This window comes from Heloderma suspectum, chromosome 3 (assembly GCF_057233095.1).
Source record: "Heloderma suspectum isolate Gila_16-S chromosome 3, 16-S_ref, whole genome shotgun sequence".
Taxonomy (NCBI): Eukaryota; Metazoa; Chordata; class Lepidosauria; order Squamata; family Helodermatidae; genus Heloderma; species Heloderma suspectum.
The window spans coordinates 92,111,384-92,124,238 of NC_139460.1; the positions used below are offsets into that span (position 1 = coordinate 92,111,384).

The following is a 12,855-nucleotide window of genomic DNA, read 5'->3' on the forward strand; positions in this document are numbered from 1 at the left end:
TTTAGAAGCCTACACAGAGTGGCAGAAACTCCTCAGAATTGGGAACTACTTGGAGTTCTATGTAACTTTTCCCCAACCATTGTTTTACAAGATGCAGCCATTAGGGGCTGGAGGCAGCAGAGGGAAAAGGGCAAGTGAGAAAGGAGGGTACTTAACACTTTCTTTGGCAGCCATTTTTCCTTTTAACATTGTTGCCTCGAGCTACTCTTCTTCCCACAGAAAAAAAGATGTGGGCATTTGTCAGATGTGGTGAATGAGCACATCCAATCCCTGAAAATTGACCTGTGCAAATACAACCTGTGCAGGAGGAATGGTAGTGGGACCAGCTGTTCTTATTTAACCAGGAAGATGGTGACTGGTGACTTTGCTCCTAACTGCTCCCATTTAGGCCAATGCTACATTTGACTCTTGTTGTCACAAAGACATTATGCCTAGCAGAATGAAATCCCACGAGCTCCATGTATCAGAGTGAGAACGTTAGAAGAGCCAAAAGGCCAATCTAGCCCAGCATTCTGTTCCCACATTGGCCAGCCACCTGCCTGTGGGAAGGCCACAAGCAGGACATAAGCATAATAACATCCTTTCATTTCAAGTACATTTGAAACAACACTGTAGGAAGCTTCTAGTATATATAAAGCAAAAGCTGGAATATTTTTCTGACATGGTAGAAGAAGAAACGTCAAAAGTACAACTCCTATTATCACACTAGTGAATGTACAGGGACACTTTTAAGCTTACCCTTAACTAAAAAAAAAATCTGCACATTAGAGAACAATGGAAGTCTATTGCAACAGGTCTCATTTACTATGGACTCCAATTTTGAGTATGGCTTTTGGGGGGGCTTGGCTGACATTTTCGTTAATGGAGAAACATTAAAATGTGCCAAGTGAAGTGACAACTGAAAGCTGAATAAATGGCTCAATTGAGGTTTTCCCCATTAATCCCCTTAGTAAACCCTGTAGTGTTAACTAGCAATCATTATGTAGTATGTAAAACACATTAAAATCACTCAGAATGTCACAGCAGCATGAAGAGGCCATTAAAATTTTCTCCTTTCAATAATTTCAGTTTTGACTTCTCACACTTTTTTTAAAATGTAAGGATTATAACTTATAAATGTAAGGATTATTACAGCTCTAGAACTGTAAGTAGTATGATTTGCCTTCCAAATGAATGAGGTGATTACTTCATATTGTGCAGTTGAGTGGCTAGAGATAACAAGCTCTCAGATAGTCATCAGCTTATAACTTTAATTGTTCAAAAGTTTGCACCTAAGCACTTGAAACAAAAAAGGTCTAGCAGGCTTTGTTGTTCAGTCGTTCAGTCGTGTCCGACTCTTCGTGACCCCATGGACCATAGCACGCCAGGCCTTCCTGTCCTGCACTCTCTCCGGAGTGTGCTCAAGTCCATAGTCATTGCATCGGTGATGCGATCCAGCCATCTCATCCTCTGCTCTCCCCTTCTCCTTTTGCCTTCAATCTTTCCCAGCATTAGGGTCTTTTCCAGGGAGTTTTCTCTTCGCATTAGGTGGCCAAAATATTGGAGCTTCAGCTTCAGTATCTGTCCTTCCAATGAGCAGTTGATTTCCTTTAGGATTGACTGATTTGACCTCCTTGCAGTCCAGGGGATTCGTAAGAGTCTTCTCCAGCACCACAGTTCGAAAGCATCGATTCTTCGGCACTCAGCCTTCCTTATAGTCCAGCTCTCACAGCCATACGTTGCTACTGGGAAAACCATAGCTTTGATTATACGAACCTTTGTCGGCAAGGTGATGTCTCTGCTTCTTACTATGCTGTCTAGGTTTGCCATAGCTTTCCTCCCAAGGAGCAAGCGTCTTTTAATTTCATGGCTACAGTCACTGTCTGCGGTGATCTTGGAGCCCAAGAAAATAAGATCTGTCATTGCTTCCATTTCTTCCCCTTCTATATGCCAGGAAGTGATGGGGCCAGATGCCATGATTTTAGTTTTTTTAATGTTGAATTTCAAACCAGCTTTTGCACTCTCCACTTTCACCTTCAACAAGAGGCGCTTTAGACCCTCTTCGCTTTCTGCCATTAGGGTGGTATCGTCTGCGTATCTGAGGTTGTTGATAATTCTCCCGGCAATCTTAATTCCGACCTGTGATTCATCCAACCCGGCATTTCTCATGATGTACTCTGCATATAAATTAAATAAGCAGGTCGACAATATGCAGCCTTGTCGTACTCCTTTCCCAATTTGGAACCAATCAGTTGTTCCATGTCCGGTTCTTACTGTTGCTTCTTGACCCTCATACAGGTTTCTCAGAAGACAGGTAAGATGGTCTGGTACTCCCATCTCTTTAAGAATTTGCCACAGTTTGTTGTGATCCACACAATCAAAGGCTTTAGCATAGTCAATGAAGCAGAAATAGATGTCTTTCTGGAATTCTCTTGCTTTCTCCATGCTCCAGCAAATGTTGGCGATTTGATCTCTAGTTCCTCTGCCTCTTCGAAACCCAGCTTGGACTTCCGGTAGTTCTCGGTTCACATGCTGCTGAAGCCTAGCTTGCAGGATTTTGAGTACCACCTTGCTGGCATGTGAAATGAGCGCAATTGTACGGTAGTTTGAACACTCTTTGGCATTGCCCTTCTTTGGAATTGGAATGTAAACTGACCTTTTCCAGTCTTGTGGCCATTGCTGAGTGTTCCAAATTTGTTGGCATATTGAGTGCAGCACTTGAACAGCATCATCTTTTAGGATTTTAAATAGCTCAGCTGGAATACTGTCATCTCCGCTAGCTTTGTTGTTAGTAATGCTTCCTAAGGCCCACTTGACTTCACTCTCGAGGATGTCCGGCTCAAGTTCAGTGACCACACTATCATGGCTATCAGGGACATTCAGATCTTTCCTGTATAGTTCTTCTGTGTATTCTTTCCAGGTCTTTTCAATGTCATCTGCTTCTGTTAGGTCCCTGCCTTCTTTGTCCTTTATCATGCCCGTCTTGGCACAAAACGTTCCCTTGAGATCTCCGATTTTCTTGAAGAGATCTCTAGTCTTTCCCATTCTGTTGTTTTCTTCAATTTCTTTGCATTGTTCATTTAAGAAGGCCTTCTTGTCTCTCCTTGCTATTCTCTGGAAATCTGCATTCAGTTGGGTATATCTTCCCCTTGCTTTTCGCTTCCCTTGTTTCCTCAGCTACTTGTAAAGCCTCATCAGACAGCCACTTTGCACATTTTCTTGCATTTCTTTTTCTTTGGGATGGATTGAGTTGCTGCCTCCTGAACAATGTTACGGACCTCTGTCCATAGTTCCTCAGGCACTCTGTCTATCAGGTCTAATCCCTGAAATCTATTCCTCACCTCCACTGTATATTCATCAGGGATATGATTTAGGTCATACCTGAATGGTTTAGTGGTTTTCCCTACGTTCTTCAATTTCAGCTGAAATTTTGCGATAAGAAGTTCATGCTCTGAGCCACAGTCAGCTCCAGGTCTTGTTTTGACTGACTGTATAGAGCTTCTGCATCTTTGGCTGCAAAGGACATAATCAATCTGATTTCGATATTGACCATCTGGTGATGTCCATGTGTAGAGTCGCCTCTTGTGCTATTGGAAAAGAGTGTTTGCTATGATCAGCGTGTTCTCTTGGCAAAACTCTATTAGCCTTTGTCCTGCTTCGTTTTGTACACCAAGGCCATGCTTGCCTGTTATCCCGGTGTTTTCTTGACTTCCTACTTTAGCATTCCAATCCCCTATGATGAAGAGGACATCTTTTTTTGGTGTTAGTTCTAGAAGGTGAAGTAGGTCTTCATAGAACCGATCAACCTCAGCTTCTTCAGCATCAGTGGTTGGGGCATAGACTTGAATTACTGTGATGTTGGAATGGTTTGCCTTGGATTCATACTGAGATCATTCTATCGTTTTTGAGATTGTGCCCCAGTACTGCTTTTCCCACCCTTTTGTTGACTATGAGTGCTACTCCATTTCTTCTAAGGGATTCTTGCCCACAGTAGTAGATATAATGGTCACCTGAATTAAATTTGCCCATGCATGTCCATTTTAGTTCGCTGATTCCCAAGATGTTGATGTTCAGACTTGCCATCTCATGTCTGACCACTTCCAGCTTACCTTGATTCATTGATGTTACATTCCAGGTTCCTAAACAATATTGTTCTTTACAGCATCGGACTTTCTTTTCACCACCAGACACATCCACAGCTGAGTGTCCTTTCGGCTTTGGCCTAGCCGCTTCACTCTTTCTGGCGCTAGTTGGAAATTCCCTCTGCTCTTCCCCAGTAGTATATTGGACACCTTCTGACCTGAGGGGCTCATCTTCCGGCGTCATCTCTTTTAGCCTTGTGATACGTTCCATGGGGTTTTCTTGACAAGAATACTGGAGTGGGTTGCCATTTCCTTCTCCAGTGGACCACATTTTGTCAGAACTCTTCACCATGACCTGTCTGTCTTGGGTGGCCCTGCACAGCATAGATTATGGCTTCACTGAGTTACTCAAGCCCCTTCACCACAACAAGGCAGTGATCCATGAAGGGGCAGTGATCCGTGAAGGGGTCTAGCAGGCCAGCAACAGACAAATCTCAAAGTTGGATCTGTGATAGGATGGCCAGTTACATATTGCCCTGTTCACCCGAAAATCACATATTCACTGAGTTGGATCCAGGCTCTGCCTTCCACAAGAGGAAGAGCTCTGCTCACGGAAGATCCCTTCGCCCAGAGGGGCTGACATGGAAAGGAGTGGGTGGGGAAGTCCACTTCTGTCAGCGCAGTTGATCCAGGTTGAATCTAGATCCAGCCCACTGAATGCTCATGGGGGAGGGATCAGGACAGTTTTGGCAGACTCCCACCCCCAGCCTATCCAGCCTACTCCATTCAGCCAACCTTTAAATCAACAAGCACTGCAAAGGCAAAAAGGATAACCACATTTAAACACTGCTCCATGCCTGTGTAATAATTAGACGACTCCAATGGACTGCAAAAGGAAAACACCATAATGTGTACAGTGATAGCCAAGTAATGGAAACAAGTTATCTTAACAAGGATTCTGTTTGTGCTGGTGAATATTCCAACCAGTTCCAAACCAAAGTTTTGAAACACTGTTTAGCTGAGGAAGCTCATGAAGCTTATCTACACATGTAGTAAATTGGCTTCCCCAAGGCTATTTCTTGAGGACTTTTTCAGTATTGTTTGGAAACAGTAGCACCTAAATAATTAAAGTTTATACCAGAATAAAATCACAGACAATAAAGCACTGTAGAGCCTCAAAAGCACAGAACCAGTCTTCTGGGAACTGGGCATTAGGGTTTATTAGGACCGTTGTGGTTTTTGGACTTTTTTGTTTAAAGCTTGCAATTGTTATTTATTATTTGATGTGTGGGTTCAAACTACACAGAAAACAGTATTTTCAGGAACTGCTGGGAAATGCTTTACAACTTGACACGCATGGCTGTATCCAGATCAGTGTGATTTCTCTAGATAATTTGGCTGAAATCACTAAACTGCTGATGAAATTACATTGGTGTAATTACCTGCTTATAAAAGTGCTGGAAGGAATATGCCCTAATTATCTATATGACCTACTCCTGGAATCTCAACCGCATAGCTAGCTTCATGTGGGGTTCTTCATCCTGTGACCACATCTTAATTCAGTGGATGACTGGGCCCATTTTGCAGGAGGAATTTCCTGTAGTATGGAATTTGCTCTCTCCAGATATTTCCCCAGATTAAAAAAAAAAAAAAAAGGCCTGTCGTTATAATTATTTTTGTTCTTCTGGAGCTATGGGATCCATCCTCTGTTAAGAATCATTTCATTATAGTCTCTCCTCTGTCCCTTTAGTTGTTGTTTTTATGTGAAACACTCAGACTGCCATTTAATAGACAGTAGATGATGTACTTTGAAAATTAAGGCTGCAATCCTACACATTTATCTGGGAATCCTACACAGTTACCTAGGAATAAATCGCATTGAATGCAATGGGACTTACTTCTGAGTACAAATGTACAGGACTTGGTTTTGTACCGACACTAGTAAAAATGAATAACGATACATCTCATCTTCCACATCCTTTCAGTCCTGAAATGCATTTAGCTCCCCAAGCATTTATGGTTTTGAAAGATAAATACTTCCCAGGCCTGAAAGGATACTAAGGTGATGAAACTGACAGATGCAGCTAAAATAAATTAGGTCTGTGTTGTTTTTTAACTGCTATTGTTCAGTTACAGCATGCACAGTTTTGCACCTGCAATTAATTGCAGGCATTTATCCTTCTAACTGTGCGCTAAATTGCAGCTGTGGAAATCGGGACAGTACTGAAGTTGCCTTTGAAGATCACACTAACATAGGCCCCTTGCATAAATACATCAAAGTTAATTCTGTGATTCACAGGCTTTTAAAAAGCTATTATAATGTAATTAATATCAAATCTATTTCAGCTACCTTTTTGCATCAGAATTATTTCAGATGTTCTTTGTCACATGAACAATCAGCAATAGTCATAACAGAGCCTGGAATTCTCTTTTTTGCCCAACCAGGCATTCATTAAACAGGCGCTCACCCATTTGGTAATAAAGGAGAAATGAGCAGTCTACTCCTTATACTAACAGAGCAATCCTACTGTTCAGGACAGGGCGCTCTGATGTCAGAGGCGCCGACAAATCCAAATTGTAGGAATTTTAAATGGTGGCTTTATGTCACCCCAGCACTCATTGGAATGCCAGAAAGGAGGAGCCCAGGTCTGGTGTCAGAGAGGGGTGTTGCTGGTGTGCTACCCAAGGTAGGCTGGGGCCAACTCCAGCTCTGGTTCACACAAACAAAAATACTGCAGGAGTTAGGGCAGAGGTGTGGAAACCTCTTTCAGTCCGACAGCCAAATTTAATTTTGGAGGGCCTCTGAGGGGTCACATTCCAGTGACAGAAGGCAAAAGGGATTAGAATTAACCAGTATATTTTAGCATAAAGCTCTTACTGCCAGTAGCTAAGCCTTACGAGAGGCATTTCAACCGTTTAGAATGGGGAAAAACTGTTGGCAAATAACTTCAACACGCAGCTGAAATACTCACAACACAACTTGTGAGCATTGGGAACTTGTGAACCCAACGATCTTTTAACAGAGAGGAGGAAAATAAGTCCCAAGCTTGCAAAACATCAACTTAACTGCCATATATAAACTGTCACAACAGACTAATAGATGGAATATTCAGGTAACCCCCGGAAACCACCAGCTAGCCTGCAGTACATACTAACATATATTTAAGCTTAATCACACAACTCGCATACTGCTGTAACTCTTCACAAAAACCTTGCAAAAGCCAGGAAACCACCAAACGATTGGCAGTCAGGAGAAAGGGGGTGGGGCCAGGGAAGGGCGGGGCCTTCTGGGGAACCCCAGGGGACCAGATTCGAAACCAGGCAGGTTAGATTTGGCCGGCAGGCCTGGGTTCAGCACCCCTGAGTTAGGGGGTTACAGCTGTTTTAAGGAGTCCATACTCCTATTTCTTTTGCATGTTAACATATCTCACTGTGAAATACACACAGGTGTTTAAACTGTGTATTTCATATGTTATATTTTTAAATGTGCCCATAAAATGTAATACGTGCACATGATGCGTTTACCAGCACATGTCTGATAGGCTGGATTCAAATTAAACAGAGCATAGGTCAGATCAGCTTCACCTAATCTTCAGCTCTGAGCAGTTCCGAGAAGTTCCAGGGAAAAGATGGGCGTAACAGCGATAAATAATATAAATAACAAACATCAGGGATTCTATTAAATTCGTGTAAATGTCTTGTTTTCATACAACTGCTTTTTGTGGGGGGGCATGGAAACAAGTCACAGCAGAGACACCTATTGGACACAATCAAAACAGTGTAAAAATGAACATGCTTCCTTACTTGTGAAAGAAAACCTGTCTTTCCAGACTCCGTATGTAGCACAATAAAATGAGCAGTTGTTACTTACATGGCTAGAGGTCTTCCTTCGAGGCGCTTCTCTGAAGAGGATATTGCATTTGTGCAGTACTTCATGTGCAACAGATTGTTAGAAAAGAGCTATTCTTTGCAGCCCACCTAACGCTTCCACTGTAATCGTAAGCACTGTTGTAAAATCCCCCTTAACATTTAACAGATGAAAATAAGGGCACTCTTGTGTATTTGTAATGTATTTGTTCTCACACCAAAGACCACTGCCTCAGCAGCCTACACCCCAATCCCACTACACATTGCTGCAGGCTGTTCTCTACCTGATGCATGTTGTATTAAATTACCCTGTAACAGCCTGCCCTGCACTAGCATTTTGAAATGGAATGAGTAGCAGGGCTAGCTCTACCATTAGGCAGAGTGAGGCAGCTGCCTCAGGCAGCTGATTTTGGGTGTCATGGAAGGACAGCCAATTGTTAAATGTATTATTATGGTATTGTAGTTAGTACTTGGATGGGAGACTGCCTGGGAATCAGGCTTCCTGCACTGAGTAGGGGGTTGGACTTGATGGTCTCTAGGCCCCTTCCAAGCCTATGATTCTATGATCTTGAAAGAAGGACAGGTGCTTTGGGTTGTTTTTTTGCCTTAGGTGCCAAAATAACTGCCCCTTGGGGGTGGGGATTTTTGCTGTTCTGCTTCAAGCAGTAATATAGCTTGGGTGAGCCCTGATGAGTAGTAACAGCCCATAACAGTTTTCTCACTTTAAAACTTAACCGTTTTTAATAGACTGCTTAATCTCACAGCAGCATCCAACCCAAATGAGAAAAATTAACTTCTAAAGAGCTGGGGGAGGGTACTGAAACGGAAAGAAGTATAGCTTCCAGCTGGACCTATAAAGGCAGGGGTTCCCAACCTTCTTGGGTCAGTGGACACATTTGAAATTTTGAGAGTGTCATAGGCCCTCTCACAAATGGCTGCCATGGGGTGTGTGTGTTTGCACTTTCATAAAATGGCTGCCATGGTAGACATGGCCAGTCACAAAACATGTGTTTTCCAGAAGGCAAACTGCTGAGACTAAAAGAAAAGTAACTTCTACAAGAAACTAAGTACAGGACAGAAGAGGGGTCTGGACTCCAAAACAAAAAACAACTCTTTTGAACCCAAATAAAGATGGCACTGGAAGGCAACACTTTGCTTTGCAGCATGCTGGTCTCCCGGCTTAAAAAAAATGAATTGAAAAAACTTAAAATAAAAATCAGGAAGGGCAGGGAGCCTAGTAAGTGCTAAAAGAGATGTCCATGGGCACCACATTGGAGACCCAGTTCCAAGGATAGGTTATTTTTAGGCAAAAAACTGCATTTGGTTCATGTGACTATAATTTCATCAAGCAGAAAGGCAGGGCAGCCCTTGTTGGCCAGGCCCCTGCTGTCATGTCTCAGTCATTGCTGCCCTCCCTGACATCCACAAGTTGGGGGATACGTGTGTAGAGGGGAGCCTGCCCCACGCCCATCGGCTCACTCCCATCATGGGGGGATTGTAATCAAGTGAACTGAACACCTGAATAGGGAGATAGGTTAAAAATTTCAGGCAGCTTGGGAAAGCTGTAAATAGCTTGGGACCCAAATAGCTGAAGGAGCACCTCTTCCCATACCACCAGCCTGCCCATGTCTTAAGATCTTCTACCCGGGCCCTGTTCCAAGTGCCATCCTTATTGGAAGTATACAACTACAAAGAGGATTCTTTATTGGTGGCACTCTGGCACTTGAATTACTACTTTACAACCTTTTAGACTAGGGGGGGCAGAACCTTTTGCAGCCCAAGGGCCAAATTCCATTTCAGAGAAGCTTTCAGGTGCTGCATTCCAGCGGTGGGCATGGCTAAAGGCAAACGGGGTGGCACCAAAAATATCAGCATATTGTAGCTGTCAGTTACTAAGCCTTAAGACAAGCATTTCAACCTTTTAGAATGGGGAAAAACTGCACAGAAGCTGGGAAACCACTGAGCAATTGGTGGTTGGAGAAAGCAGGTAGAGCCAGAGGAAAGGGGAGCAGCTGTCTGGGGAATCCCAGAGAGGCAAATTGGATTCCCTGGAGGACTAGATTTGGCCTCCAGGCCTCAGGTTCTACATTCTTGGTTCAGACATCAGGTTAAGGGCGCAATTCTATGCCTGTTTAGACAGAAAAAGGTCCTACAACTCCCAGCATGGCTGGCTGGGGCATGCTGGGAGTTGTAAGACTTTTTCTGTCTAAACATGCATAGAATTGCACCCTAAGACATTTTTGTTTACCCAGATGTTTTAAAGGTGTATATAATGACCCTGCATTGTTTTGTGACTTCTATTACTCTCTTACAATATTTATATTTGTGTATTTTGTATTCTGCTTTATTGTATACCACTTTGGAATCTGATCTGAGGAAGGACAGTATAGAAATGTTTTAAATATAAGAAGATTCTGAAAGTGTCTTGTTTTATGGATGAAGTATCTGAGGTGCAACATGATTTTTAGCAGAGAATAAAACATTTTTATTTATTTATTACCTTTTCTGACCAGTGTTTCAATCTGAAACACTAGGTGACTGGTTTAGCATCTGGACCTATTTCCAGTGTTGTGTCTGGAGCTCTTAAAGGAAAAGGAAACATTGACTTTTATAAAACTGAATGTTATATGTCCATAGCAAATGCAACATCTATGAACTTACTGCTGCTTTCTATTCATTTAGGTGCACAAAGAACCCACTGACCTAACCATGGAAAAAAGAACAGAAGCATCGAAGTGCAAATATACTCCTTTGTTCTTTCCAACAAAGAATCCGGCGGTTTGCCACACATGATCTGGATGTGTAACTAAGCGAAGAGCAGATAGCGAAGAAGCAATAGCTCCAATACAAATAGCAACCGTCAGAGAGAGAGACGGATAGACAGAGACACTGTGCATGCCCAAGCAATACCAAAACATAGTCACAGATTAAATCTTTAATGGACTTTTAAATTGTAATTTGAAGGCTCATTAAAGCAAAACGTTCAGTATGACTGAAATTTGGAATAGCCTGAAAAGGGAGAATTACTCCACTTGTACTGAGCATTCTGACTGCAGATACCAACTTATCAGCTGGGCAGAAAGTGATCGATGAGTCTTATCCGGAACAGTACACCTGGAGGAGTTTCAGCCAAATCACTGAAGAAATCACATAACAAGGAAGATTGTGCCATTCCAATATTTCATTTTATTACTAGGCATTCTATCTTTTAGTTTCGCCTGGACCACAGCAAATAAAAGCAACTTGTTCTTAGTACTGGAACAAGAACAAAGGCTATTGGGGCAGTCTCTTCCATGGTCTTTCAGCAAAACTTACTTCCAGTTGAATGTGCATAGGATCAGGCTGCTAATGCCTTATCAGGATGTTATTAAAATGAGCAGATACTACCCTTACAGAATCACTGGGTTGAATGCAGAGAAGAACTAGTGGAATACTGTTCATGCAATGGTGCTTTTCTAGCAACTCCTGCTACAGCCCTCTGTGCTGTCTAAAAGTCCGCTCCTGAGGGTCGAGCAACCCTCTGTAATGCAATAGGGCATGGACAGCTACTGTGGGGCAGGCCAAATGGAAGAATTTGGTGGGGCTGCCTTGTGCAAAACACCTTTGGAGCCAAGCCACTGACACTATGAATGGAAAGATATTGCATTGGTTTCGATATTATCCAGGATGGCCTACTATAATATCTGAACATAAAGGTGACAGTTTTCAAAGAAGGCATACTATGTTTATAAGTGCATTTAATAAAATGACATGGTCACAAGAGCAGGCTTTCATACAGATCTTATTTCATAGTCAAGAACTTTTCGAACTGATTGAGAGTAAGGATCTAGGCTACCAGATTTCAGATGATAATAAAAGGCAGTTTTCGCTCCCCTTGTGGATCAGCAGCTCCAGGCATAAATGTTAAAGAGAATCAAAAAAATGAATGATGTATGAATGGAATAAACATCTGGCACGTTAAATCAGACATATAAAGTATACAAGAGAAAGTTGGAGAAGCCCAAATTTATGCACATTTGGTAGTAATTGCCTTTCATTAATATTATTAACAAAAAGATACATGAAAAATGAGAGTTGTATATATTTCTTTTGATGCAATAGTGGCTCAACTTGGTGAAAAAAGATATTGGGGGGAAAGCACCAATCTGGCTGAAAACAGGTTACTACTCATATATGAATAGGTTATAAACAGGAGATCTCCTTTCTGTAAGAAACCAGTTCATTCATCTCACCAATGGGGTTCATCCATGTACACCAGGGCTGTTGAACCTCTTGCAGCTCACGGGCCAAATTCCATTCTGAAGAAGCTTTCAGTGGGCAGGGTTGAAGCCAATATTACAAAAAATACCAGCATATTCCAGCTTAAAGCTCTCACTGTCACTAAGTCTTAGGAAAGACATTTTAGAATGGGTGCAAAAACTGCACAAAAGCCAGGAAACCACCATACAACCAGTGGTCAGGGGAAAGGAGAAGGGTGTGTAGCCATCTGGGGAACCCTGGAGGGTGAGATCTGGGCTCCAGGCCTGAGGTTCTGCTTCCCTGACATACACTTTATCAAGACCCTATGGGAATGGCCAACAGGTAAGCTGATGCTATGCTACTACAGTTTAGGCTGCTTGTGTTGAAGAGTACCAGTGCTCCAGATCTTACTTGCCCTACTGTTTGAGACAAAGACTTGTCTAGGCATTATAGCTCAGGGATAAGATCTGGCAGCATCAGGTACAACCGATTCCAACAAAACTTCCACCGTAACTGAAGCTGGCTGGAAGAGAAAATGATCTACCTGGCCCCATATTGTCCTCCCATGTATTCCAAACCTGACAATAACATTATAGCCAAGAATGATCCAACTACTGCAGTTTGGCTTCAGCCCACCAGCCTATGGAAATTGGCCATCACTCAATTATAGTCAATTGACACTTGGGAA

At 42.5% G+C, this 12,855-nt stretch overlaps 2 protein-coding genes across 3 annotated transcripts in view; one reads left to right on the plus strand and one right to left on the minus strand.

Annotated features, from left to right (window-relative positions):
- Positions 1-11,686, plus strand: part of PDE9A (phosphodiesterase 9A) — a 117,024-nt gene extending 105,338 nt beyond the window's left edge. The window contains exon 19 of the mRNA XM_084843813.1: positions 10,611-11,686. The gene's annotated coding sequence lies outside the window, so the exon portion shown is untranslated. The remainder of the gene's footprint in view (positions 1-10,610) is intronic.
- The window catches only part of WDR4 (WDR4 tRNA N7-guanosine methyltransferase non-catalytic subunit), a 103,351-nt gene that overhangs the window by 51,409 nt on the left and 39,087 nt on the right, over positions 1-12,855 (minus strand). The window lies entirely within an intron of this gene.